The 27,147-nt window shown below is 45.0% G+C and overlaps 1 protein-coding gene and 1 long non-coding RNA gene across 2 annotated transcripts in view; one reads left to right on the top strand and one right to left on the bottom strand.

Annotated features, from left to right (window-relative positions):
- The window catches only part of LOC135821325 (uncharacterized), a 246,864-nt gene that overhangs the window by 115,591 nt on the left and 104,126 nt on the right, over positions 1-27,147 (top strand). The gene's annotated exons all lie outside the window — the stretch shown is intronic.
- Positions 13,960-16,831, bottom strand: LOC135821320 (uncharacterized). Its single transcript, XR_010554330.1, has 2 exons — positions 16,502-16,831; positions 13,960-14,662 (listed from the first exon to the last, which is right to left on the bottom strand). It is a non-coding gene; the product is annotated as an uncharacterized LOC135821320 (long non-coding RNA).

Genomic DNA, 27,147 nt, shown 5'->3' on the forward strand with positions numbered 1-27,147 from the left:
GAATAGGTCCTGGAGTAGCCGTTCATGACGAACCTTGTCGAATGCCTTTGACATATCTAGAAGGCATATGCCAGTACACAAACGCTTGTCCCGTGCACTAAGAATACGATTTAGCATAAGTACCAGGGCATCCTCCGTTGAGTGGCCTGCGCGGAATGCAAACTGAGTCGTGGGGAGGGTACCAGATATGTCCAGAAACTGGGCTAGCTTCTTTTGTACGACTTTCTCCAAGAGTTTTGATAATATGGGAAGTAGGGACACTGGACGGAAGTTAGTGGGAATAGACGGGTCCCCGGCTTTGAACAGCGGGATAACGTGTGCGAGTTTGAAGGCTGTGGGGGCAGTGCCATTGACAAGCGAGGCATTAAACAACGTGGCCACGGACGCAGCCAGGATATCGGCACAGCACTTCAGAAGGTGACCAGGTATCCCGTCGCTTCCTGTTGCTTTGGCAGGATTGATTTGTCGGAGAAGCCGTTCTACTTCGCCAAAAGACACTTGCGGCAATTCTGACATTGCAGTCTGAGGCTGCGGACCTTGCGGTAGCGGGATGCTGTGAGGACGGGCATTGTCTGTTACTACTGCTTGGAAGACTGACGAAACTTCTTCAATGGGGCAAGTAGGCTCCACACGTACTCTCTTCCTGTTCGTAACGGAGTTTATGACGTTCCAGAGCTTACGAGGGTTCTGACTGGACGCGGCACATTGCGCTCGGAAGAAATCATTGCGCTTTCTTCCCGTCGATCCTTACGTCGCGTCCCGTCGCGCCCCGTCAAATGTGAACTACACACTCAACTGCAACTTATAACCATGACTAGCACGGCACAAAACAGAAAATGAATAATCAGAATAAACCTTGCAGCAATCAGGACGAGATACAAGATGCTTGTACACTGATGATTCTGGGAATTTCCCCTCCCCCAGTGATCTGTTGAACAGCAAAGTCAGCGATGGGGCCAGCATATCCCCACACAAACGGTGAAGGACAGTTCATATACCATCGCTTCCAGTTACTTTAGTTGAATTCACTGATTGCAGCAGCTTTCTGACCTTAGCGATAGATACTGGCTGAAACGAGTACAAGTTCATGCGCGGGGCAGCACCAGAGGGGATTCGGAGCACTGGCGGTTACCAGAAGAAGTATTGAAACGCCCTGAAGAATGACATAGATTTCGCGGCAAGTCGGATTACGCTATATCCACATCAGCGTGCAGATGTTCAAGGTGTCGATTATGAATCTGCAAGACAGCGGAGATTATATTCAGGCGAGATTACCCGACAACGTTGGGCTGTTTGATTTGTGAGTGGCGCCGAGACTGCACTGCCCCAAATAAAGTTGCGTGCCGGCAGAGCAAGAATTACGATTGTAGTACATGTACCTGCGAGAATGTGCTGTATTATTATTATTATTATTAGTATTATTATTAGAAAGGTTTGCTCCCCACACCGGAGCTCGCGCTATTCCGCCGACTTTACTTGACACTTGACTGACTCACGACTGCCATCCAGAGCACACGAGAAGTCCATCGAACCTTCGACTCGGCAAATCTGCAAGAAAGCACCACTCCCTGCTCAATACACAGTGTTTCGGGGAATTCACCCCTCATCAGTTGAGCTTGAGTAGGCTGAGGAAGATTGTGCCTGAAGAGCACCACTTATATAGTGCTGTCCAGGCACAAACATCACCAGGGATACAAACTTACAGAGACGCTCCGCTTCCAGCGCGACAAACACCTCGTGAACACCAGATAGCAGCGTGAGTCAGTGTCGCTCCTGGACGGTGAGACAAGTCAAGTGTCAAGTAAAGTCGGCGGAATAGCGCGAGCTCCGGTGTGGGGAGCAAACCTTTCTGACAAATCATCGCCGAAGTCGCAACCACTACTTCGTATTATTATTATTATTATTATTTGAAAGCAGGACAGAGGCAGAAAATATTACAAAAAATGTATTATCTACGCATGCATCTACGCAAGATTCACCACCAGCCAATTAGGACATGTGTCAAAGTATTGAACGTTTTCGTTCCCTTCTTGTCAAAATACTACAGGGAATGATGGAAATAAGCTAAAAGACTACAACTATAAGGAAAATAAGTTCAGAAACATATCACTCCAATTATGTGTAGAAGTGACACGAAAAAATAGATGTGAAGAATCAAGAAAACAGCATACAAATCCAATAAGTGACAAAAACGTAGTGACAAGAAAAAGAGAGAAATATCAAGAGATCTATTTCGCACCTTCACGACGAACAGTGCCAAACAACTGCAAAGACAACACATTCTCCTTCTGAACACAAAGCTCAGGGTCTAACTTACGTATGTACAAAGCTTCCAACACGGCAAGATGTAACAAAGACCTACCACGCGACAATACAGAGAATACATCATCGGAATACCACTCACGACAACTAGCACTGCCCGACAGGTGACACTTGATTGCCGAGGTACCGTTTCCCTGACCCGACGACTTGGCCGTTGTCACCTCCGATATTGCCGCTTGCGAATCTCTCCCATTACGCCCTGCGTCCCTGCAATTCCGTTTGCCTCGGTCGAGATCAGTGTGCTGCTCCACGTCCAGTCTGTCCTGCTTCCGTGGTCTACCTCGTTTCTTCACATTAACCGTTGTTGTCACTTCCAGTATTGGTTCTTTTGATTCGTCATCAATTCGTCTCCTCAATTGACTTCTGGTGACTCGTCCGGGGCTCGATTGTCCAGATGTCAGTTTCGGTGGTTTCCGTATTGGTCTCTTCTTCGTTCAAACGTTCAATACTTTGACACATGTCCTAATTGGCTGGTGGTGAATCTTGCGTAGATGCATGCGCAGATAAAACATTTTTTGTATTATTATTATTAACTTTTATTTTACTAGGGTGTACATGTATCGTATTTTCTCTGTTGTTGTTATGTTGCTAAAGAAAGGTTCAGTAACTGGTAACTCATTTGTTTCATACAAGACGAGTCAATGGTTTGGTCTGGCTTAGAATCTTTCGCTGTAGAAGAAATCTATTCGTGTCTCTATTGGAGAAATAATCAGGCGAAGCGCCAGCACCCCAAATCAAGACTTTTTTTATTTTCCGTGGCGGGAAATCGAGCTTTTCCAGGTATCTACAGCCTGTAGAAATTCAACGCTGAGAATTTCTAACTATTGTCCGGCTTTGGTCCTCTGCCACCGTCCTATCCTTTGAAGGAGAATGCTGAAACCAGTTGGTTGCTCTTCAGTAGTTCTTTCTCTATCGTACACATATTTTTGTATGTCGACACATGCTGCGTGTGACAACGTAGACACTTCTCAACACTTGAGTGACTTGAATTTGGCCATGATGACCGAATGTCATTGGATCGTGGAGTCGAGTGGAGGGCTCAGGCTCGATCGGCACAACGGGTACGTATAGAACAACGGTAGGGCTAATGATATACAGTCAACTTCGTTTATAATGACACTCGGCGGGGCATCACAAAGGTGTCCTTATTCGCGAAGTGTCGTTATACCCGAAGTCTCATTATATTATGTACTACAGTGGGATGGGACTTTGCTCTGGGCATGGAAATTCTGTCATTCTTCGCGAATTGTCGTTATATCCGCAGTCGTTATATCCGCAGTCGTTATATCCGCAGTCGTTATATCCGCAGTCGTTACATCCGCAGTCGTTATTAGCCAAGTTTACTGTACCATGCAGCCTTGTAGTGCATTTGGAGCAGGAAAATGAATGGTAGCACTGCGGTGGTGAACACATGAGGGGATGACAACCATCGTCGTCTTGTTGGTTTGTGTTGTCTCCAGTTTATTGCAGGTTGAACGAGGAATGAACGTATACTCATTTTTTCCAAAACTGGCTGAGCACACGCCAATGAGACGGAAGCTAGCGCCAAACCAGTCCTTGGAAGTTTTGTTGTGCTGCTGGACTTTCAATCATCATGTAAAGTATATTCCGGTTTCTGAGTCTTCGTGTGAGCCTGAACAGCTACACTGCGTAGAGATGTTGGAAGTTTATCCTGCTCACGACACTGCACCAAGTACAAGCACTTCCTCGGCACTGCCTGAGCCGTGCTCTCTGTTTCCTGTGACCAGGAGTACCAACTAGAAATTTGGAGCTTGAGCTGGAACGCTGGTGCTCTCTCTCTCTCTCTCTCTCTCTCTCTCTTTCTCTCTCTTTCTCTCTCACTCTCCCCGTCACGTTCTGCCACTGTCCGAAACCGGTGCATGTGCTAGCATGTCGAAGCGCATTGTGTCTGCTCTCCTCCTCCTCCCTCGTATGCCCAAGACAGTATGACCCACTGTGAACACAGTTCATGCCCACATGTGAACTTGTGTGATTCTCTTGTAGTAAGCTACCACGTGTGTACTTGCACTTGTTTTGTACATGTGTACATGTGTGTGTGTGTGTGTGTGTGTGTGCGTGTGTGCGCGCGCGCGTGTGTGTCTATGAGACTGCGTTCTCCTATTCTCTCTCCGATGCCCACGCAACCCTTGTGGCAGTGGCTGGACAGTACAGGACAGGTGTGTGTGTGTTTGTGCATGCGTGTATGCGCATGTGTGTATGTGGGTGTGTATGTGTGTGTGCGCGCGCGCGTTTGCATGCGCATGTGTGGGTGTGCGCGCGTGCATGCAGATGTGTGTGTGTGTGTGTGTGTGTGTGTGGGTGTCCGCACGCTGATGCTGAGCTCTCCAGAATTATGTCCGTGTGCGTAGCCAGTGTATGGTGGCAACATAGCCTTCCTTCATGTATAAGTGTATGCGCATACTATTTGGGTTGCTTTACTGTTTTTGGTGGCATCCAGTTACATAGTTTTCTGTTCAATTATTTATGTTTATACAGCTGCTGTATTTGTAGTACAATTTGAAGTCTTTCTGCTGGTTATTTGTCGTATCGATGGTGTTCTAATGCTGATATACATAGAAAATATTACCCTCAGAAAGTGTGCCCGTTGTGAAGTTGTCCTTCTTTGGGCTCAAACCATTGCTCGTGTATATGTACAGTCAACTTCGCTAATAACGACTTCGGATATAACGACAATTCGCGAATAACGACAGCTTTTCCATGCCCAGACCAAAGTCCCATCCCACTGTAATACATAATAATGAGACTTCGGGTATAACGACACTTCGCGAATAAGTACACCTTTCTGATGCCCCGCCGAGTGTCGTTATAAGCGAAGTTGACTGTAGATATATAATTATATCAGTGGGTTCGATTGGTGGCGAGAGGTCAGCCTATACACTTCTCACGGCTGGCGCCGTTCGGTCATGTATCAGCCGGTAGTTAGAAAAGCGTTGTGTTCACATGGCAAGAAAAACGACATCGCTATGCTACGTAAGTTTCTACGTAAGGTGCTCGGTATTTCACTTAGGCTACGTAAGTCTCTACGTAAGGTGCTCGGTATTAGATCTACCAACACGTGGTAGCCGCGTGCTGTGCACTTGTGTAATGGGTAGCCGAGTGGTAGGCGCGGTGAAATCAACAATAATTACTTTTATTCTACTTCTTTCAGGTACACACCTGAAATATAATTATTAGTGAAAGAAGAAGCGGCAAAATAACTGACTTTCTCTCCGGTGCACACCTGGAGGTTGAATAGCTCGTTATTATCAAAATCTCATCTTCGAGTTAGCTTTCGTTGCTATCTAATCTAATCTTCATCAAAACAGAAATGCGCAGCCGCTTTTATGCAGCAGCCGCCGTACGCTTACATACGGAGATACACTAAATATTATAGCAATAAAAACTGCTTTATGGCAGTTTTCTAAAAAAAGTTATTGTGTTCTAGTCCATGGACCCCGTCTAAAAAGTAAGAAATTAACGAAATGTGATAGCTGAAAATTAAAATTTCACACAAAACCTCACAATAATCACAACACTTGAAATGCTGCTTTTAACACTAAACTTGTACTATTATTATTTATTATTATTATTTATTCTTCTTTTACTAGGGAATTCCCAACAGGCGTCAGCGCCTTTTTACAGGGAACCCTAGGTATAATTTGATGGATGAGCGAAATTCAGCTGGTGAACTAGACATGCGGCAAGCCGGTGGAAGTGTATTCCACCTGGCAGCGCCCAAATAAGAAATTGCACTAAAGCCATATCGGGTGTTAGCGGGGGGCAGAACAAGAGCAGCAGAGACTTGGCCACGGGTGGTGGCTGCAGTGCGAGCACCATGGGCGCGCAAGGTAAAGCGGTCTCGCAGAAGAGGACTAGCAAGTCCATTCAGGCAGCGGTAAACAAATACATAGGTTTTGAAGTTGAGGCGTTTCTCAAGGGCGTACAAGTTAGTATGACTGTATAGAAGAGTGGTGGGAGTCATTCTATCCAACGAAAATATTCTCTTTAATGCTACGCGGCTGGCAGTAAGAAGCTTGTCATATAGGGTTTGTGATAAGCAATGAATATATGCAGTGCTGCCAAACTCAAATGTGGACTGAATGATCGATAAATAGAAAAGTCGTTTGCCAAAAATGCTGATATTCTGCTTTGCATGGACAAATGCTCCGACCTTCCTATTGACAGTTGCACATACTGCATCCACTTGGGTTGAGAAAGACAGATGTTCGTCAACCAGTATTCCTAAGTACCAAGCGTAAGCAGATGGGGCTATGGAAGTGCCCCGGCAGTTGACTGCGGTGCCAGGTGGCAGCTCCTTGCCCGGTCGCCTGAGCAGGACAAACTGAGTCTTGGACGGGTTCAACACCAGTCCCTTCTGATCTAGGTAGCGATCCAGAGCGGCAAGGTCAGCACTCAGCTGGGTTGTGATGGTCTGGATGGACTTGTGCCTGATATAGAGTGTGATATCATCGGCATAAAGTTGATTCAATCCATGTTGGAAGCACTGTGGTGCATCACGGGTGTAAATGCAAAATAGCAGTGGGCCGAGCACGGAGCCTTGTGGGACGCCTCGTACTGCACCAACAATTGGCAACATGCATGCATAGGAAAGAGAATCACTAGGGGAAAAGGTCTTCTGCATGCAGCTTTTCATTCTGTGTGTGATTATTGTGAGGTTTTGTGTGAAATTTTAATTTTCAGCTATCACATTTCGTTAATTTCTTACTTTTTAGACGGGGTCCATGGACTAGAACACAATAACTTTTTTTAGAAAACTGCCATAAAGCAGTTTTTATTGCTATAATTTCTTTTGTTTTTTTTCTGTCACCAATCAATGGAATGCCCTATATCAATATGTAAATGATGGCCTTCACATCATATCAATACCATCAAGAGTCCATAATGCACTCTTGATACCATATTATACGCATTGATGTGGAAGCCTTTTCTTGCAGAAAATGGCACTAGCATAATGCATGTTCTTCTGCGGGGAAACATGTGAGCAGTGGTGGTGATACTTTTTTATACGGAGGTCATTCTGTGCATGTTGCAGAATTTCATGACTCTGTCATAAAATTGTCTTGCCTTTCAGATTACTCCACCCTCAATCAGATTTATTTGAGAAATGTAGCCATGCGCCAGGTGCGTGTCACAGATGTTTTTGTTGATTCTGTGTTTATAATGGTTTATAGTCATGGGTTATCGTGATAAGGTCGTCCAGCATCATATTGAAACTGAAATCGTAATCCTGTTGATGTCGATACAACTTTTGGAAGTAGTTCAATGACTTCAAACTGTTAGTCCACGATTGTCTAAAACAACACAGCAAAGGATGAACAATAAACATGACATTGTATTAAAATGTAAACGAATACATTGCTGAGTCCAAAACATCGTTCCAACAACTACACTGATCCTGAGGAGAAAAGGGGCAAGGCTATGGTTGGAGGTACTGAGAGATAAACAAGGCACTCCACAATAATACAATCTTACACATCTTTTGGTGAGTATGAATGATATCCAGTCGAACCTCTTTAGGACGAACACCAAGGGACCGATGGTATTTTCTCTGTGAGCTTAACCTATTTTATAACCAGAGACTACAATTATTATATCTCCAATAGACATACGAATAGATTTCTTCTACAGCGAAAGATTCTACAGTGCATTTCAAAACTATAGACGCGTAGGGTTTTTGAAATATTTCAAATTTGGCTGGAACTTTTTGAGAATAGTTTTCGGAATATCGCTCAGGATCGCTCCACAATTACTCTCATATAGTTTCTAAAGGATTGGATAACAGACGCCCAATTTGGCGTACAATACATGTACTCCACATTCTTACAGGTTAGGGCCGAAACGATTATACCGATTACTCGTATATCACTCGTTATGGATGAAATCGATAATCGTTATGATCGATAACGATTATGACTGTACAGTGCGAGAGCGGTCATGACGTCAGTGCATGCAGACCATGCATGGCATCATGCACACAAGTACATGAACGTCGAAGTAGACGTGCATGAAGCCGTAGGTCCGTACAATCATTGCGCGCTTGATCCTTTTTGGGTAGTCGTACATGGTCACTACATTCACTGCACTAGTCAGCGTAGCCAGAAAATGTAACAACCGGAAAGCTTCATTTCTGTTAGGTTGTAGCGAAACTGTGAGTGTGGCTGCCGTCCTTCTAATTTGTTCAGTTCTTGTCAAAAACTTAGTTAGTTTTGATTTTTTTGGCGAGGAGAGCAGTGACAATGCTGCCGCCTGGAAAAGCGAAAGTTAGTCTGACCAAGAGATCGCCAGCGTGAGCATATTTCGAGGAAGCTGATAGCGTAGCGAGATGCAATTCGTGCAGCCGCGAGTTCGTCCGTCAAAGCGGCACAACCAACTTGTTCCAGCACCTGCTTTCTGCTCATAAAGACCAGTACGCCGCTGCGGTAGGGAAAGGATCAGCAACCCAGTCGACAGCAACGGCGACTACCAGCAATGTTGAGCGCAGTGACAATGCGACGAACAGTGCTGGAATGAAGCCCGTCACGTCGTTCTTCGGCACAGATAACTTGCGAACGTGCAACAGCAGGCGCTCAGGCATGTTGACGGAGTCGATCATCGACTGGATTGTCGATTCCAGTCGACCCTTCTCCATTGTAGATGACAGACGACTGATCGTTGATGTTTAATGGCAGAGGAACACTGCTCATATTACGTTGCAAATTTCATTTTGGTCTTTTTGGGGCCTGTGTGGATCTTTCACCCATACGTACCTGTATATAGTTGAACAAATTTAATTGTTTTTGCTGTATACTGATGTCCAACATGACACGTATAAAACTTGTTGGGAAAATCGGTAAAACCAATAAATCGATCGTTAGTGTTATTGGTTAATCGTTAAGGCAAAATGGGCAATCGTTTCGGCCCTATTACAGGTACTACAAACAGATTGCAGATCGTAATTCTTGCTTTGGCGGCACGAAACTTTATTTAGGGCAGTGCAATCTCGGCCGTACTCACAAATCAAACAGCCCAGACTTGAGTAAACAAATCCAATCATACAAGTACGAGATTTTCACGAGACGAGACTGCATCCATTGGCTTGTTTCGTATGAAACAAACAAGTTACTGAACCTCTTCACAATAGAGATTTCCCCTGATATGCGAATTTATTTTGCAAACTCGGTCAATTGGTACTTGAACCTCTCCCTCCAGATTGGGAACTGCCAACGATAGTATACCACTGACCAGTGCCTTACTTGTAACTTACCAATGTACAATGATTATGAGTATTTCGACAACACATCTAACATAAGCCTTACCGTCAAGAAGTTGAACTCGCGTTCTTCGCACACTGTAGACAAGGGCAAAGAGATAAAAATGGATCTAAATCCGAATCAAATCAGCACACGTTTCCGTAAATGAAAGGTGAACATAAGCAAATGAATCGAAGGAAACCGGTCAACTTAGAGATCACCTGTCATCGAGTATTCCGTAAAAGAAGGCCTCGCAGCTCGGCAGCAGAAAAGCAAAATTTAGAGAAGAGATCCTGTCCACTTTTCCATTATTTATTGCATTCCGCCCCAAAATCAGCACACTTTTCCTGAATGAAAGAGTCAACACAAGCAAATGAATCAAAGGCAACTGGTCAACTCACCTGTAATTGAGTAATATTCCGCGAAAGGAGGTCTCAGCAGCGCCGAAACGAAATAAGCCAGGCCATGAGACGAAATATCCGAAACAGCTCATGCAAGAAGCAGTTCCAAAGAAGGAAGTTCCTCGCGCATGCACATCCGAACACGGATCCGCGGACTGCATGCACTGAACACAATGTCTGCCGTGCACGTGCACAGCACACGGCTACCACGCGTTGGTAGATCTAATACCGAGCACCTTACGTAGAGACTTACGTAGCCTAAGTGAAATACCGAGCACCTTACGTAGAAACTTACGTAGCATAGCGATGTCGTTTTTTCTGCCATGTGAACACAATAATAGAAAAGCTGACAGGATCGCTTTTCTAAATACATCAGGCAAAGCTCCGTATTTGTTTCGTACTGCTTCCGTATTGGTCGGGCAGGGATACTACACCCTCCCTTCCTACAGATAATCACGCCCTCGTGATTTTCAAAAAATTAGTGAGGAGTTACGAACAACAGCGTCAACCGGAAGATGGCAAATTATATCGGAAATGATAACGTTTAGAGTAGACAGAAGAAATGAACTGATAACAAATCATAAAGTAGAAATACAAGCACACCAGGTTCACACGATCTCACGGGGTCAAAAGGGGAAAGAACTGTCCTCCAAATAGGACCTGAACAACTACAGCACTCTTGCTGCACAACGCTGGCACAACCCGCCAGGAACATCGCAGTTCAAAAAACCTAACTGAATACACTATAACTATAAGGGGCGTTGTCACACACATTGTCCCACGTTAGCTGGGTAAACCGTTGCTCACCATGATCAGACGCCTACCAAACTAAACTGGATTCACACACTCGCATAAAGGAAGACTGAAAAGAACAGGGAGACTGAAGGAAGAGAGGAAAGAAAATGCCATACCTGGAATCAGCGTTAGTAACCACCGCGGCGGCTGGAGCTACTGCGGAGAGCAAGCCAGGTTTTATCTTCATCTTAGTTGAGCCGGTCACCCAGAGCGGCTAGCTCGGCGTCAGACAAATGACCTCCCTCCTCGTCTTGAAGCGTGGTCTTCACATTGTCGATAGCATCACTTTGCGCGACGTAAAGAGTGATGGTCTAGCCAGGAATAGTGTTGACGAAAATCTGCATCCCACCACGGAGACGAAGTTCCAAGTGAAGAGTGGGCTCCTGCTTCCGACTGCGTGCCGGCGAAAATCAAACGCTGCTGGTCTTGGGGAATACCCTCCTTGTCTTGGTCAGCAGCCTGCATGTCGTCGTCCTCATCAGCTTCGCTATCACCACCGGTAGTATACATGTCGGTGGCGGGTCGTTTGGAATCGCCATTGGAGTCTCCAGTGTGTGCCGTGCGAAGAGAAGGGTGATCTATGCTAGCACCCTGACTGTGCTGCAGGCTAATAAGCAGGGCAAAGCCCAGGAAGGCAAGAAACATGATTCTCATCTTAATTCGTCGCACGGAGCTGCAGCGGGTTGAGCCATGGGGGTCTGGGGTCGAATCACGTTGTTTTATTTAATACTACACCGCTGCCACCAATGTAATGGGTAGCCGATCCCACCGCTGCCACCAATGTAATGGGTAGCCGAGTGGTAGGCGCGGTGAAATCAACAAGAATTACTTTTATTCTACTTTCAGGTACACACCTGAGATATAATTGTTAGTGAAAGAAGAAGCGGCAAAATAACTGACTTTCTCTCCGGTGCTCACCTAGAGGTTGAATCCTTCTTCTCTCCAGTCTCTCCGGAGGCGTGGGTTCGAATCCCACCGCTGCCACCAATGTAATGGGTAGCCGAGTGGTAGGCGCGGTGAAATCAACAATAATTACTTTTATTCTACTTCTTTCAGGTACACACCTGAAATATAATTATTAGTGAAAGAAGTAGCGGCAAAATAACTGACTTTCTCTCCGGTGCACACCTGGAGGTTGAATAGCTCGTTATTATCAAAATCTCATCTTCGAGTTAGCTTTCGTTGCTATCTAATCTAATCTTCATCAAAACAGAAATGCGCAGCCGCTTTTATGCAGCAGCCGCCGTACGCTTACATACGGAGATACACTAAAATATTAACGAAATGTGATAGCCGAAAATTAAAATTTCACACAAAACCTCACAATAATCACAACACTTGAAATGCTGCTTTCAACACTAAACTTGTACTGCACCAACAATTGGCAACATGCATGTCATTCATGCATAGGAAAGAGGATCACGAGGGGAAAAGGTCTTCTACATGTACATGTAGCTTTTCATTCTGTGTGTGATTATTGTGAGGTTTTGTGTGAAATTTTAATTTTCGGCTATCACATTTCGTTAATTTCTTACTTTTTAGACGGGGTCCATGGACTAGAACAAAATAACTTTTTTTAGAAAACTGCCATAAAGCAGTTTTTATTGCTATAATTTCTTTTGTTTTTTCTGTCACCAATCAATGGAATGTCCTAAATGATGGCCTTCAGGCCCTTCACATCATATCAATACCGTATTATACGCATTGATGTGCAAGCCTTTCCTTCAGAAAATGGCACTAGCATGTTCTTCTGCGGGGAAACATGTGAGTAGTGGTGGACCGTGGTGATACTTTTTTTTTATACGGAGGTCATTCTGTGCATGTTGCTGTAGTATGACTCTATCAAATTGTCTTGCCTTTCAGATATTTCAGATTTCCCCACCCTCGATCAGATTTATTTGAGAAATGTAACCAGGTGCGTGTCGTACATGTTTTTGTTGATTCTGTGTTTATAATGGTTTATAATCATGGGTTATCGTGATAAGGTCATCTTGCATCATATTGCACTGAAATCGTAATCCTGTTGATGTCGATAAAACTTTTGGAAGTAGTTCAATGACTTCAAACTGTTAGTCCACGATTTTCTAAAACAACACAGCAAAGGAGGAACAATAAACATGTATTAAAATGTAAACAAATACATTGCTGAGTCCGACACCTCGTTCCAACAACTACACTGATCCTGAGGATAAAAGGGGCAAGGCTATGGTTGGAGGTACTGAGAGATAAACAAGGCACTCCATAATAATAAAATATTACACATCTTTTGGTGAGTATGAATGATATCCAGTCTAACCTCTTTAGGACGAACACCAAGGGACCGATGGTATTTATTCTGTGTAGTTTGTCTTAACCTATTTATAACCAGTGAATACAATTATTTCTCCAATAGACATACAAAATAGATTTCTTCTACAGCGAAAGATTCTAAGCCACACCAACTCATTGACTCGTCTCGTATGAAAGAAATGAGTCACTACGACACTAGAGAGGTTCCGCAAACCGAAAATGCGTACAAACTTTCGTTCTACGTCATGAAGTGCGAAACTTCGCACGAATTCGCAACTTTGGACAGTCCGTGCGCCAAATTCAAAAAAGTCGTCTAGAAGTTGCACTTTTATTTGCAACCGCGGGAAATTTGAGAGGTCTGGAGAAGAAAATTCTCAATGGGACTCAAAATTGACAAACAAGACGACGACCAGCGCTCGAGCATAGTACCTTTTCGCCATTCCTTCGTGCATGATACCTATTCTAATTGATAAACACTACCCTCATATTTCGTTTCATGCGCAACGGACGAAGCGAAGTGTCTTTTTTCGTCCACGAAAGAAAGGTAAGGAAATTGTCGTCTTCGCGACACCCTTCGGATTATTTAGTGGGGCATTGTGGGCCAAGGATATTTTTTCTTTTTCTTTACAACTGTCCCCAGGTACTGAGACGGCGCTGATATCCTAGGAGTTCTGTTAGTGCAAAATGCCAGGTTACTGACTTATGGCGAGGTTTGTCCACCCAAAAATATGAGAGATTTCTTGGATAACATACACACATAATACAGTGAATGGTATTGCAGTGGGCATCCAAAACGGTTGAACAAAACAAATATGGTATGATACCTAGAGGCTAGGCACACAAAAATCACTCAGGAATTGGACGCAAGTCCCGGGACCTTGGTGCGTCATTACACCCGGACATTGAATGTTTGCCGGCGCACGGCTTTGCTTCACCACTTCATACAAGTTTACGCACTCACTCAATTCGAAAGACTGGAACGAGACCAAACCGAATGGGACAACTAAGAGCGAGTTGTGCATTTGTTGGAACAACGTTCGGGCATTGCGAGAAGGATATCAGCAGGGTCAAACAATGGCAGCAACAGCACCAGGTGATGATGGAGTACCAAGGAGCTTGTATCATGCACATTACAGTGAGCAACAAGAGAAACCGTACTGTGGTACGTGAAATCAGAGCCTGGGCAGGATGATCGACACTGTACACTGTGCTACAGCGCCTCAATTGTGCGAGAGAAAACAAACAGACCAGCAAGCACAGATCATGAACTGGTACACAACATTGACAAAGCACAAACCGCACAGCAAAGTTACAGGGCATAGCCGAGCGTTTTGTTGCCAATGAATTGCTTGAGAAGGGAGCAGTATTCCTTGTAACATTGCATGGAGTATACGAGAACGCAGAGTCAGAACCAGGCGTAACAAGGCAAGACGGCTACTGTACAGGGGCAGGCTTGACGATCACTTGCATACTCGCAATTTTGGTACAACCAGGAAATTAGGCATCACGTCATACCGAAGTGGCTTCAACACGCTACATTGCATTCATAGCTGTACGGTGAACCTGTTACACGAGCTTCTGTGAAACAGACAGCATGCCAATGACCTGCAAGCACCAACAAACGCAGCCGGTAAAACAAACGCTACTGCCCAACATAAACTTAAAAAAGCAGATGAGAAGCAAGAATGTGCTTGATGTTGGAAGTTATGCTCGCATACTAGTATTCAAAAACATGCATGGAAAAACATCAATGACATTGTTCACGAATACAACAGAAACATCATACAGGGAGAGTAAGTAAATTAATCCTTCCTCCGTTTTGTATACGCGCACGCGCGCGCGTGGTAGATAAATCCGTTTGGCATGACTTTTGATCGAGGTTGCGTTCACGGTAGAGATAGGTGAACTCCAAGCCAACACCTCTTACTTTCGCTCTACTGCCCCTTTGGGGCCGATGCGATCCTTGTGCTAAGTTGTGGTAGTGGCTCAACAGAACAGGACAGGTGTGTGTGTGTGCACGCGCGCGCGTGCGCGCATGTGTGTGTGTGTGTGTGTGTGTGTGTATGTGTAAGTGTGGTTTCTGAACTTTTCTCACAATCGTATAAGTTTCAAATTTTCGTGAAAACCCAGCTACACTGTGACCGGTACAATCGCATATTGTTTACTAGTATCTGGCGGTCAGTCACATGGCATGTCGGGTATCCAACAGCACCGCACTGACAGCTTATAAACCTTATATTTAGTATTTATAGTCCTACTTCAAGTAAATGTAGACAGTCAGCATCATGAAAGTTGCCATTACGTAGAGTTAAATACAAGCCAGTCTCTAGAGATGAGCACGACTGTCTCAGGGTAATACTAGTGATAAATACAGGTACTTCGAAGTACTGTCTTTTTTATCTGTTAAGTTAACACAAGATGGCTTTGTAGCTTCAGTCGTCCAGAATATTCATTTTATTCCGCGGCTGCCGCATAATCAACACGCAACTGTACTTGTGCAAATCTCCAAACGCTCCGTAATTGGCCGACATTTACTTGTCCACGGTGATGAGAAGCACGGCTCCTAATTTTTAAATCATAAAAGGATTACATATGCAGGTACATGCATAAAATGTGCACTATCCTGAAGTCGTGCGCAAATATTCAAAATCATTCACCGAACACAGAGAGGCGCACATACCGTAAAGTACTGCGAGAGCGCCCCACCTTGATTTTGCTGCGACAGATTTATATAATACAGCCAGGGAAAGGAAAATCGTATGGCAGAGTGCAACGAAGTTCGTACGGTGTGAGCAACTTAGTGTACTAAGGTCACACTAAGCAGGTTTTTGTGTGGAGCTCGTGTCCGCTCGAAGGCACAGATTGTCTGCAGAACGTGCAATATGTGTACAAAGTTCGTGTCGTATAACCTACAGACAGGAGACCACCCCCACAATACGACCCCGAAAGGACGAGATGGTGGGGCGCTCTGGCGGTACTTTACGGTACATGTAAATACGAACGAACCACATGCGCAGCAAGGAGATTAGTCATTACTTTACTTATGAGTTGATGGATAGAAGTTTCCTTTCAGCTGACCATTACCACTCATGAAAGCAATAGTGAGTGCTGTTGTTCTGATTCACAGGTATATATTCGGCACTTAGCGCAATGTGTTTTCGAAGCTAGGCACACGATTTGCATGAGGAAATCATGCAAAGATGTGGCATAAGGCCCTACAAACATGACCTAGGTAAAGGGATGCCATTATTTGCATTTGGAGTACTTTGGCATAGGATAATTTGTGGATGATTGTGTTGATCAATTTCACATAATTTCACGACAGGTCATAGTTTATTTAGTGGGGTGTTGTGGGCCAAGGATCTACGACCATGTCTTTTGCATTTCGAACAAGTAGACACTTTCAACAATTCATACAAAAAACGCCTTCAGTGCAAAACATACCGTTCGGACACACCAGGCAGTCCTTTCCAGCCTTGATTTTCAAGTGCAGACGTATCCACGATGACCTTCGAGTGAACTGCGGCTTGGAACACTTTGAATACGAACCACACACTCAAACTAACTAGACCACCGCATAGCTAGTGTATTCACGGAGCCAAAGAAGTCTCCTTCTGCCCCCACAGGGTCTTGGTTAGTTCTCTAGAAGGGACGAGAGCCATACCTAAATTCAATAAATTCTCCAATTCCAAAAGCCTCAAATGAAGGCGTCTTGGTGACTTCGTTTCCCGCGGTTGCAAATAAAATCAGCCCTTGAGTACCCCTTGGCGCACGGACTGTGGACGCGAAACTTGCAGGGGACGCGAAATGAACTGTCGTACACACTTTCGTGAGATCGGGTCATGGCGTACGTGCGCTTGGCCCGCGCAAACTACGAAAATGTGCAGAACGCAAAGTTCGTGCAAAAATTCGTACACACTTTCGCAAGGACTGTCGCGAAACTTCGTTCGAATTTTCGTTTTGCAGAACCTCTCTACTGAACGTTTCTTTAGCAACATGACGGCAACTGAAACAGCAACAGAGAAAGTACGATACATGTACAGCACATTCTTGCAGATACAACAAACAGATTGCAGATCGTAATTCTTGCTTTGGCGCCACGAAACTTTATTTGGGGCAGTGCAATCTCGGCGGTACTCACAAATAATAAATCAAACAGCCCAGACTCGAGTAAACAAATCCAATCATACAAGTACGAGATCTTCACGAGACGAGACTGCACCCATTGGCTTGTTTCGTATGAAGCAAAAAAGTTTACTGAACCTCTCCACAATGGAGATTTTCCCTGATATGCGAATTTATTATGCAAACTCGGTCAATGGGTCCTTGAACCTTTCCCTCCAGATTGGGAACTGCCAACGATAGTATGCCACTGACCAGTGCCTTACTTGTAACGTACGTACCAATGTACAATGAATATGAGTACTTCGACAACACATCTAACATAAGCCTTACCGTCAAGAAGGTGAACTCGCGTTCTTCGCACACTGTAGACAAGGGCAAAGAGATAAAAATGGATCTAAATCCGAATAAAATCTGCACACGTTTCCGTAAATGAAAGGGTGAGCATAAGCAAATGAATCGAAGGAAACCGGTCAACTTAGAGATCACCTGTCATCGAGTATTCCGTAAAAGGAGGCCTCGGCAGCGGAAAAGCTAAATTTAGAAAAGAGATCCTGTCAGCTTTTCCATTATTTATTGCATTCCGCCCAAAATCAGCACACTTTTCGTAAATGAAAGAGTCAACACAAGCAAATGAATCAAAGGGAACTGGTCAACTTACCTGTCATTGAGTAATATTCCGCGAAAGGAGGTCTCAGCAGCGCCGAAACGAAATAAGCCAGGCCAGGAGACGAAATATCCGAAACAGCTCATACAAGAAGCAGTTCCAAAGGAGAAAGTTCCTCGCGCATGCACATCCAAACACGAACTGCACTGCAACACAATGTCTGCAGTGCACGTTCACAGCACGCGGCTACCACCCGTTGCATTGGTAGATCTAATACCGAGCACCTTACGTAGAGACTTACGTAGCCTAAGTGAAATACCGAGCACCTTACGTAGAAACTTACGTAGCATAGCGGTGTCGTTTTTCTTGCCATGTGAACACAATAATAGAAAAGCTGACAGGATCGCTTTTCTAAATACATCAGGCAAAGCTCCGTATTAGTTTCGTACTGCTTCCGTATTGGTCGGGCAGGGATACTACACTTGCACGGCAGGTACTTTTTTTTTTTTTTTTTTTTTTTTTTGGCAGAGATTGTTTTTGGCACCTATGATCAGGGGATGGCCCACGCCTGGTAAAAAAAACAAAAACAAAAAAACAATGAGAAGTTGCGTACAAATCATGTACAGACAGACTATGGATTCGAACATAACAGAGTGGAAAACCGGAATCCGAGAAAAAGATAACATGCAAAATCATGAAAAAGGGGGGGGGGGAATGAAGCAGAACAGTAGCCAAACACACCACGGATAGTTACCGAAAGCACTCTGCAGCAGCAAGGACCACAGAAGCATCAGAGTCAATGACTCTCTGGCGGGCATCTTGAGACCGTGGCCTGCGGTTACCACGGAGGCTGGCATTGGAGGCACGAACAAGAGAAAAGGAAACCCTTGACCTAATAAAGGCAAGAAGTGAGGAGAAGGGCTCCTTTCTCTTGTCGGCGAGCATAGAGGCGACACGCTTGAAAAAAGCGGAGGCGGACTTGCCGTAGCCGCCGGAAGCGCTGAACACAATGGGACAAAAAGACGCGTGTTCAACTTCCCGGACGCGTTCTTCGTACGCGCGCCTTTTCTCGGCCTCATGCTTCCGGTAGGTGGCCGTGATGGACTGTTGGCGGTTGGAGCGGGCGTGCGGGTTGAATACCCGGATGTCCAGTAGTGCCCGCTCGAAACGTCCACCCCAGACACCCGATGCGCCCACATCCAGGCGGGCACCATCCTCGGAGATGGCGGAGCGGTGACGGAAGGTCTCACCGGTTAGCGGCTGGAGATGTGGCTCGACCTGGCTATCATGGGCCACTTCACGCAGAAGAGATGCGGTGAGATCCCGAAGGTCATTATGCCGCATGGCGGGGTAGCCACCAGTTGGGCAAGACAGCGCGTGTTCCGGTGAAAACGCTTTGCCGCACACACATTCTGTTGGCAGGCCTGGAGGGGTCCAACCATACCGTAGGCAGAGAGCGTCCCAGAACGCCTGCTTGTGTAGGTTGAAACCATACTGACGAAGGGGCCGACAGGTCAACCAGCTGGAGGCGCCCTTTTCAGCAGCAAGATTCAGGGTGCGCTCTGTGGTGCTGGTGGAGGTGGCAATGACCGAGGCAACAGCTTCCTTCGCCAGGCGCCGGGACTGGGAAACAATCTCTGCCTTCGCTGCGATGGTGGCAGCTGGGACGCCTTCTGCTGACTGATCTTGCTGGAGGATCTTCTGCACGAGAGACTTGGTAATATGCATAGAGTCCTGGAACTGGGAGGCAAGGGAGGATGGGTTGACGATCCCCAGCCCTCCGTCCCTGCACGGTACGGCCAGCATGGCACGCTCGATGTCTCCTGGCGGGACGCGGTTGATGATGGCAGGGATGAATTTGCTACGGATTCTTTCCTCCAAGGGTGCGAGCAGGTCGGCCGTATTTGGCACTGTCCGGGCGACAAAGGACCACTTATGGCGAACTCCCTGGCCGAAGGCAGCAAATGCCGCTTGTGGTTGGGTGCGGGCGAACTCAGCCAGAACATCCACTTCGCGACACCACTCATCCACCTTGCCTGACACATATGCCGAACAGAATGTTGGTGATCCGAGGACGGCACCTAGGTGGCGACACCCATCCGACCGGATGTCTATGCTGGAGTCCTGGAAGATTTCCCTGGATCGATCTAAGCACTCGGGCTTCACCAAAAGTATCGACTTTTTGGCGTTGATGTAGTATCCATAGGATGGACCTTCTTCTTCCAGGATGGACCACCACTTATGAAGCCTGGTGAGAGTGCTTGCTGCTGTGGAATCATCTGCGAACCACGCTTGTACGGCTTTGCTAGAGGCAGCACGACGGATGAGAGGCACGGTGCCCAACGCATACATCGCCATTGCGAGCGGATCGCCTTGTGTAGTTCCTTCACAGGAGAGAATGGTCTCGCCACCGACGAACAGCCGGGATGGGGACCGGTAGGTGTTGCATGCAGTGCAGTCCGCGGATCCGTGTTCGGATATGTGCATGCGCGAGGAACTTCCTTCTTTGGACTGCTTGTTGCATGAGCTGTTTCGGATATTTCGTCTCCTGGCCTGGCTTATTTCGTTTCGGCGCTGCTGAGACCTCCTTTCGCGGAATATTACTCAATGACAGATGAGTTGACCAGTTTCCTTTGATTCATTTGCTTGTGTTGACTCTTTCATTTACGAAAAGTGTGCTGATTTGGGGCGAAATACAATAAATAATGGAAAAGCTGACAGGATCTCTTTTCTAAATTTAGCTTTTCCGCTGCCGAGGCCTCCTTTTACGGAATACTCGATGACAGGTGATCTCTGAGTTGACTGGTTTCCTTCGATTCATTTGCTTATGCTCACCCTTTCATTTACGGAAACGTGTGCTGATTTTATTCTGATTTAGATCCATTTTTATCTCTTTGTCCTTGTCTACAGTGCGAAGAACGCGAGTTCACCTTCTTGATGGTAAGGCTTATGTTAGATGTGTTGTCGAAATACTCATTCATTGCACATTGGTACGTTACAAGTAAGGCACTGGTCAGTGGCATAATTACTATCGTTGGCAGTTCCCGATCTGGAGGGAAAGGTTCAAGGACTCATTGACCGAGTTTGTTTACTCGAGTTTGGGCTAGGGCTGTTTGATTTGTGAGTACCGCCGAGATTGCGCACCCCAAATAGAGTTTCGTGCCGCCAAAGCAAGACTGATTACGATCTGCAATCTGTTTGTAGTACCTGTAGTACCTCCAAGAATGTGCAGTACATGTGTCGTACTTTCTCTGTTGCTGTTTCAGGCTGTGTTTACATGAGAAATTTCAACCCGGGTCGAGTTCAGCCCGGGTTGAAAGTCTGTACGATAGACAAAAGAGGTGAGCGTTTACATGAAGACTGTTAACCCGGGTCAAATACTGATATGCCGCCAAAAGTCCACTTCTACAGTCCTGTATGGTCACGTGAATCCGTTCGCGCGAAATTTGCATCTGCAGTGCCGTTCAAACCTGGCGCGAGATACGCACAGAAGTATGTTTGTACGATTTTCTTGACCCGGGTTGATTTCAACCCTCCTCTTGGGGGGAGGGTTGAAATCAACCCGGGGCGAAATTTCAACCTGGGTCAAGCGCAATGCATCATGTAAACGCGCCATTCATTTTATGCACATGGCGGTTTGAAATCTGACCCGGGTCGAACTCAACCCGGGTTGAAACTAGGGCCGAAACGATTATACCGATTACTCGTATATCACTCGTTATGGATGAAATCGATAATCGTTATGATCGATAACGATTATGACTGTACAGTGCGAGAGCGGTCATGACGTCAGTGCATGCAGACCATGCATGGCATCATGCACACAAGTACATGAACGTCGAAGTAGACGTGCATGAAGCCGTAGGTCCGTACAATCATTGCGCGCTTGATCCTTTTTGGGTAGTCGTACATGGTCACTACATTCACTGCACTAGTCAGCGTAGCCAGAAAATGTAACAACCGGAAAGCTTCATTTCGGTTAGGTTGTAGCGAAACTGTGAGTGTGGCTGCCGTCCTTCTAATTTGTTCAGTTCTTGTCAAAAACTTAGTTAGTTTTGATTTTTTTGGCGAGGAGAGCAGTGACAATGCTGCCGCCTGGAAAAGCGAAAGTTAGTCTGACCAAGAGATCGCCAGCGTGAGCATATTTCGAGGAAGCTGATAGCGTAGCGAGATGCAATTCGTGCAGCCGCGAGTTCGTCCGTCAAAGCGGCACAACCAACTTGTTCCAGCACCTGCTTTCTGCTCATAAAGACCAGTACGCCGCTGCGGTAGGGAAAGGATCAGCAACCCAGTCGACAGCAACGGCGACTACCAGCAATGTTGAGCGCAGTGACAATGCGACGAACAGTGCTGGAATGAAGCCCGTCACGTCGTTCTTCGGCACAGATAACTTGCGAACGTGCAACAGCAGGCGCTCAGGCATGTTGACGGAGTCGATCATCGACTGGATTGTCGATTCCAGTCGACCCTTCTCCATTGTAGATGACAGACGACTGATAGTTGATGTTTAATGGCAGAGGAATACTGCTCATATTACGTTGCAAATTTCATTTTGGTCTTTTTGGGGCCTGTGTGGATCTTTCACCCATACGTACCTGTATATAGTTGAACAAATTTAATTGTTTTTGCTGTATACTGATGTCCAACATGACACGTATAAAACTTGTTGGGAAAATCGGTAAAACCAATAAATCGATCGTTAGTGTTATTGGTTAATCGTTAAGGCAAAATGGGCAATCGTTTCGGCCCTAGTTGAAACGCCTCATGTAAACACCGCCTCAGTTGCTAAAGAAAGGTTCAGTATAAAAGAGGTTCTGCAAAACGAAAATTCGAACGAAGTTTTGCGACAGTCCTTGCGAAAGTGTGTACGAATTTTTGCACGAACTTTGCGTTCTGCACATTTTCGTAGTTTGCGCGGGCCAAGTGCACTTACGCCATGACCCCGATCTCACGAAATTTCCTACGACAGTTCATTTCGCTTTCCCTGCAAGTTTCGCGTCCAAAGTTGTGAAAGTTCGTGCGAAGTTTAGCACTTCATGATGTAGAGCGAAAGTTTGTACGCATTTTCGTTTTGCAGAACCTCTCTAGTGACTTATTTGTTTCATAGGAGACGAGTCAATGAGTCGCTGTGGCTTAGAATCTTTCGCTGTAGAAGAATTCTATTCGTATGTCTATTGGTGAAATAATTGTATTCACTGGTTATAAAATACATGTAGGGTATGGTGGCAGACTACCCAAAAATTCGCTGAAAAATCGAATTTGTAAATTCATATTGAGTGCTACGTCAGTTGAAAGAGCATGGATAGCTGCAAATTCTCTGAATATTGTGTCCCTATCTGACCAGCCGTTCAAGAGTTATGGCCGAAAATGTGCCCTTGCAAGGAAAGATTTTTTTGTTGCATGCTGTCATTTGTTGGCAGCACTGTATTTGAATGTGAGCAGACCGTGCGCAACTTGTCGTATTATGGAAACACGCGAAAGTGTGCAGAATTTTGCCCCAAGTCCAAAAAAGTCCAAAAAATCACGTTAAAAAACCACGTATTGGGCTGCAGGGCGGCGGGCGAAGCCCGCCGCCGTGCAGCAGGACTTTTGCCAGCACCCTCGTGACGTTGCAGATATGTGGCTTGATTATTGTAGTTGACGTTGATTTAGTGACTTTGGCAAGTTTGAGTCGTGTCAAGAAGTCAGGTAGGATTCAGTACTAGGCAGTAGTGAAACGTGAGTGGCAGTCTTTGCCGGTTTCCGAGGGCATCCTGGATTTGGTGTGCAGCGCTGTGGAAATGGCTTGCTGTGGAGGTCCCAGCACTGGATGTTGTATCAAAGGTACGACCTCGTAGCACGTGCTAAACCTAAAAAAATTCAAAAATTGACTTGGGTCTGTGGGAGTCCGCGAGAGAACGCCCACTCGTTCCGTTGTGACAGATTCCAGAGCCACGTTGAGGGGCCCTACCCCACCACCCATGGCTGCTTCTGGACTTGTTTTAGGTTTGGGTCCCGCGCACGGACAGAATGGGCACGAAAATGTGAAAAAATATGTAAATGCATTTGTTTGGCTCCTGGGTGGCTCGCACGCCGTGGCACTATGCCGGAAATTTGATTTTTTCCGGCCTGGAAAGCCTGTCAGTGAGGCGCAAGAACTTGTAAATCATGTCCTGAGGGCCAGCATAGTGGCAGAAGTGTGTGGTCAAAATTTCACTGAAGTCCACTGAGAAACACCAAAGTTACGGTCAATTGAATGCCATCTGAAATTTATGGGTAGGCTGCCCCCTTAAGACAAACTCACAGAATAAATACCATCGATCCCTTGGTGTTCGTCCTGAAGAGGTTCGACTGGATATCATTCATACCCACCAAAAGATGTGTAAGATTTTATTATCATGGAGCGCCTTCTTTATCTCTCAGTACCTCCAACCATAGCCTTGCCCCTTTTATCCTCAGGATCAGTGTAGTTGTTGGAACGAGGTGTCGGACTCAGCAATGTATTTGTTTACATTTTAATACATGTTTATTGTTCCTCCTTTGCTGTGTTGTTTTAGAAAATCGTGGACTAACAGTTTGAAGTCATTGAACTACTTCCAAAAGTTGTATCGACATCAACAGGATTACGATTTCAGTGCATTACCGTAAAAGTCCGTAAATAGGTACGTATTTACTTTCGAATTTAGTGACCACACCCGTACTAACTTTCGGGCGGGTACTGACTTTCGGTTACGAACTAACTTTCGGACCTGACTTGTGTGTAGTGGAGAAGTCATTTTCATGTAGATGTACATGCTACATGCTGCATGTGCGCATCGTACCGGTACTTATTTCGGGCAGTATGTTTATCGGGCTTGACTTGACTTCAACAGACAGAGCCAAAAGAATGAAGGGGGTATTTCTTTCGGGCAGGTACTTATTTACGGACTTTTACGGTATGATGCCTGACAACCTTATCACGATAACCCATGATTATAAACCATTATTAACACAGAATTAACAAAAACATCTGCGACACGCACCTGGCGCGCCAGCGCATGGCTACATTTCTCAAATAATATGATCGAGGGTGGAGAAATCTGAAATATCTGAAAGGCAAGACATTATTATGACAGAGTCATGAAATTCTGCTACAGCAACATTCACAGAATGACCTCCGTATAAAAAAAGTATCACCACGGTCCACCACTACTCACATGTTTCCCCGCAGAAGAACATGCATTATGCTATAGTGCCATTTTCTGCAAGAAAAGGCTTGCACATCAATGCGTACAATACGGTATTGATATGATGTAGTGGTGAAACGAATATTCGAATATATATATATTTTTTTAAATGGATTACAAATATCCACGCGAAACGAAAGCAGAACGGTAGCCAAAAATAATAATTTAGTGCGAAAATAAGAAAAATAAATAATTACACCCGAAAGCGCTAAATACAAAATCAAGAAAAAGGGAAATTATAAACCATGTAGCACTAATGTGCACCAAATAATAAGTTAAGGCCACACTTTGTTTTTTCTATGTTTCTCGTCGGCAAATTTTAACAAAAGGTACGCGGGCGGGTGGAAAAAAACAAAAGCCAAGGAAAAAACAAGAACAATTTCTACTGAAAACTGTATACATTTTACAATGTACATGTACATGTATATGCGTGATTGATACAAGACACTGCGTATACCATGTACACAGTACTACATTGTACAATCATGTACATGTAGTCCCATACATGATTGCACTACATTATCACATCAGCCCACGAATATCAGGCAAACTGCAACAATGTCAATGAGAGCATAAAGTTTGATTACGAGATGGCGAAGAGAACATACATTTATCTGCTATCGCATCAACAAACGTTTCCCACTCGTCAATAATTTTTGGTTTTGTTACTTCAACGTTCTTGTGTCCGCTGATCAAACTCTTGTCTCCATGCTGCTCATCTTTTCCTTGCCATGCGTCTATTGCTTGGATTTTCTGCCTACGACATCGTTCCACAGACGCCAGTTGCCGCGGAATTCGTCCGACTTACTGTTCCTGGGACCCACGAGGCTCAGCTCAGCCAGTGAACGACTGAAAGCTTCGTCATGACAGCCTTCATCGCAGAGAACGGACGAGGAGTGCTCATTTGCTGCATGCTGTGGTGCTAACGTTTACGATTATTGATTGACGCATCTAGCTGCTGCAGCATGTGCAGCGTACATACATTGTACACATGTACGTAGTATGAACTTTTTTTTTCTTCCGAAATTTCTGAAAACCTACGCGGGCGATGACGAGAAACATAGAAAAAACAAAGTGTGGCCTAAATGATAATTATAGGAATAAAAACTGCTTTATGGCAGTTTTCTAAAAACAGTTATTGTGTTCTAGTCCATGGACCCTGTCTAAAAAGTAAGAAATTAACGAAATGTGAAAGCCGAAAATTAAAATTTCACACAAAACCTCACAATAATCACACACAGGATGAAAAGCGAGAAGACCTTTTCCCCTTGTGGTCCTCTTTCTATTCATGCATGTTGGCGCAGCGCTCCTATTCATGCATGTTGGCGCAGCGTTCCTATTCATGCATGTTGGCGCAGTACAAGTCACCCGTAAACAAGTGTTGAGAGCAGTATTTTTTAAAACTAAGATCCTCAAGTGTTGTGATTATTGTGAGGTTTTGTGTGAAATTTTAATTTTCGGCTTTCACATTTCGTTAATTTCTTACTTTTTAGACGGGGTCCATGGACTAGAACACAATAACTGTTTTTAGAAAACTGCCATAAAGCAGTTTTTATTGCTATAATTTTTTTTTTTTTTTGGGTAAGGATCATATCAAGACTCTTGATATTATTATAATGGAATGCCCGAATGATGGCCTACATGTAGCGCCTCTACATGTACGTGTATATATGTGGATCATATCAAATTCAATACCGTATTATACGCATTGATGTTCAAGCCTTTTCTTGCAGAAAATGGCACTAGTCTTGCATATTCATGTTCTTCTGCAGGGGAATCATATGGGTAATGGCGGTGATACTTTTTTATATACGCAGGTCATTCTGTGGATTTTGCTGCTGCAGAATTTCATGACTCTGTCATAAAATTGTCTTGTCTTTCAGAAAATGCAGATGTCCACACCCTAAATCACATTTACGTGAGAAGTGTAGCCAGGTGCGTGCCGCAGATGTTTTTTGTTGATTCTGTGTTTATAATGGCAGTCATAGGTTGTCGTGATAAGGTCATCCGGCATCATATTGTACTGAAATCGTAATCCTGTTGATGTCGATACAACTTTTGGAAGTAGTTCAATGACTTCAAAGTCCACGATTGTCTAAAACAACACAGCAAAGTAGGAACAACAAACATGTATTAATATGTATACAAATACATTG

This window comes from Sycon ciliatum, chromosome 7 (assembly GCF_964019385.1).
Source record: "Sycon ciliatum chromosome 7, ocSycCili1.1, whole genome shotgun sequence".
NCBI lineage: Eukaryota > Metazoa > Porifera > Calcarea > Leucosolenida > Sycettidae > Sycon > Sycon ciliatum.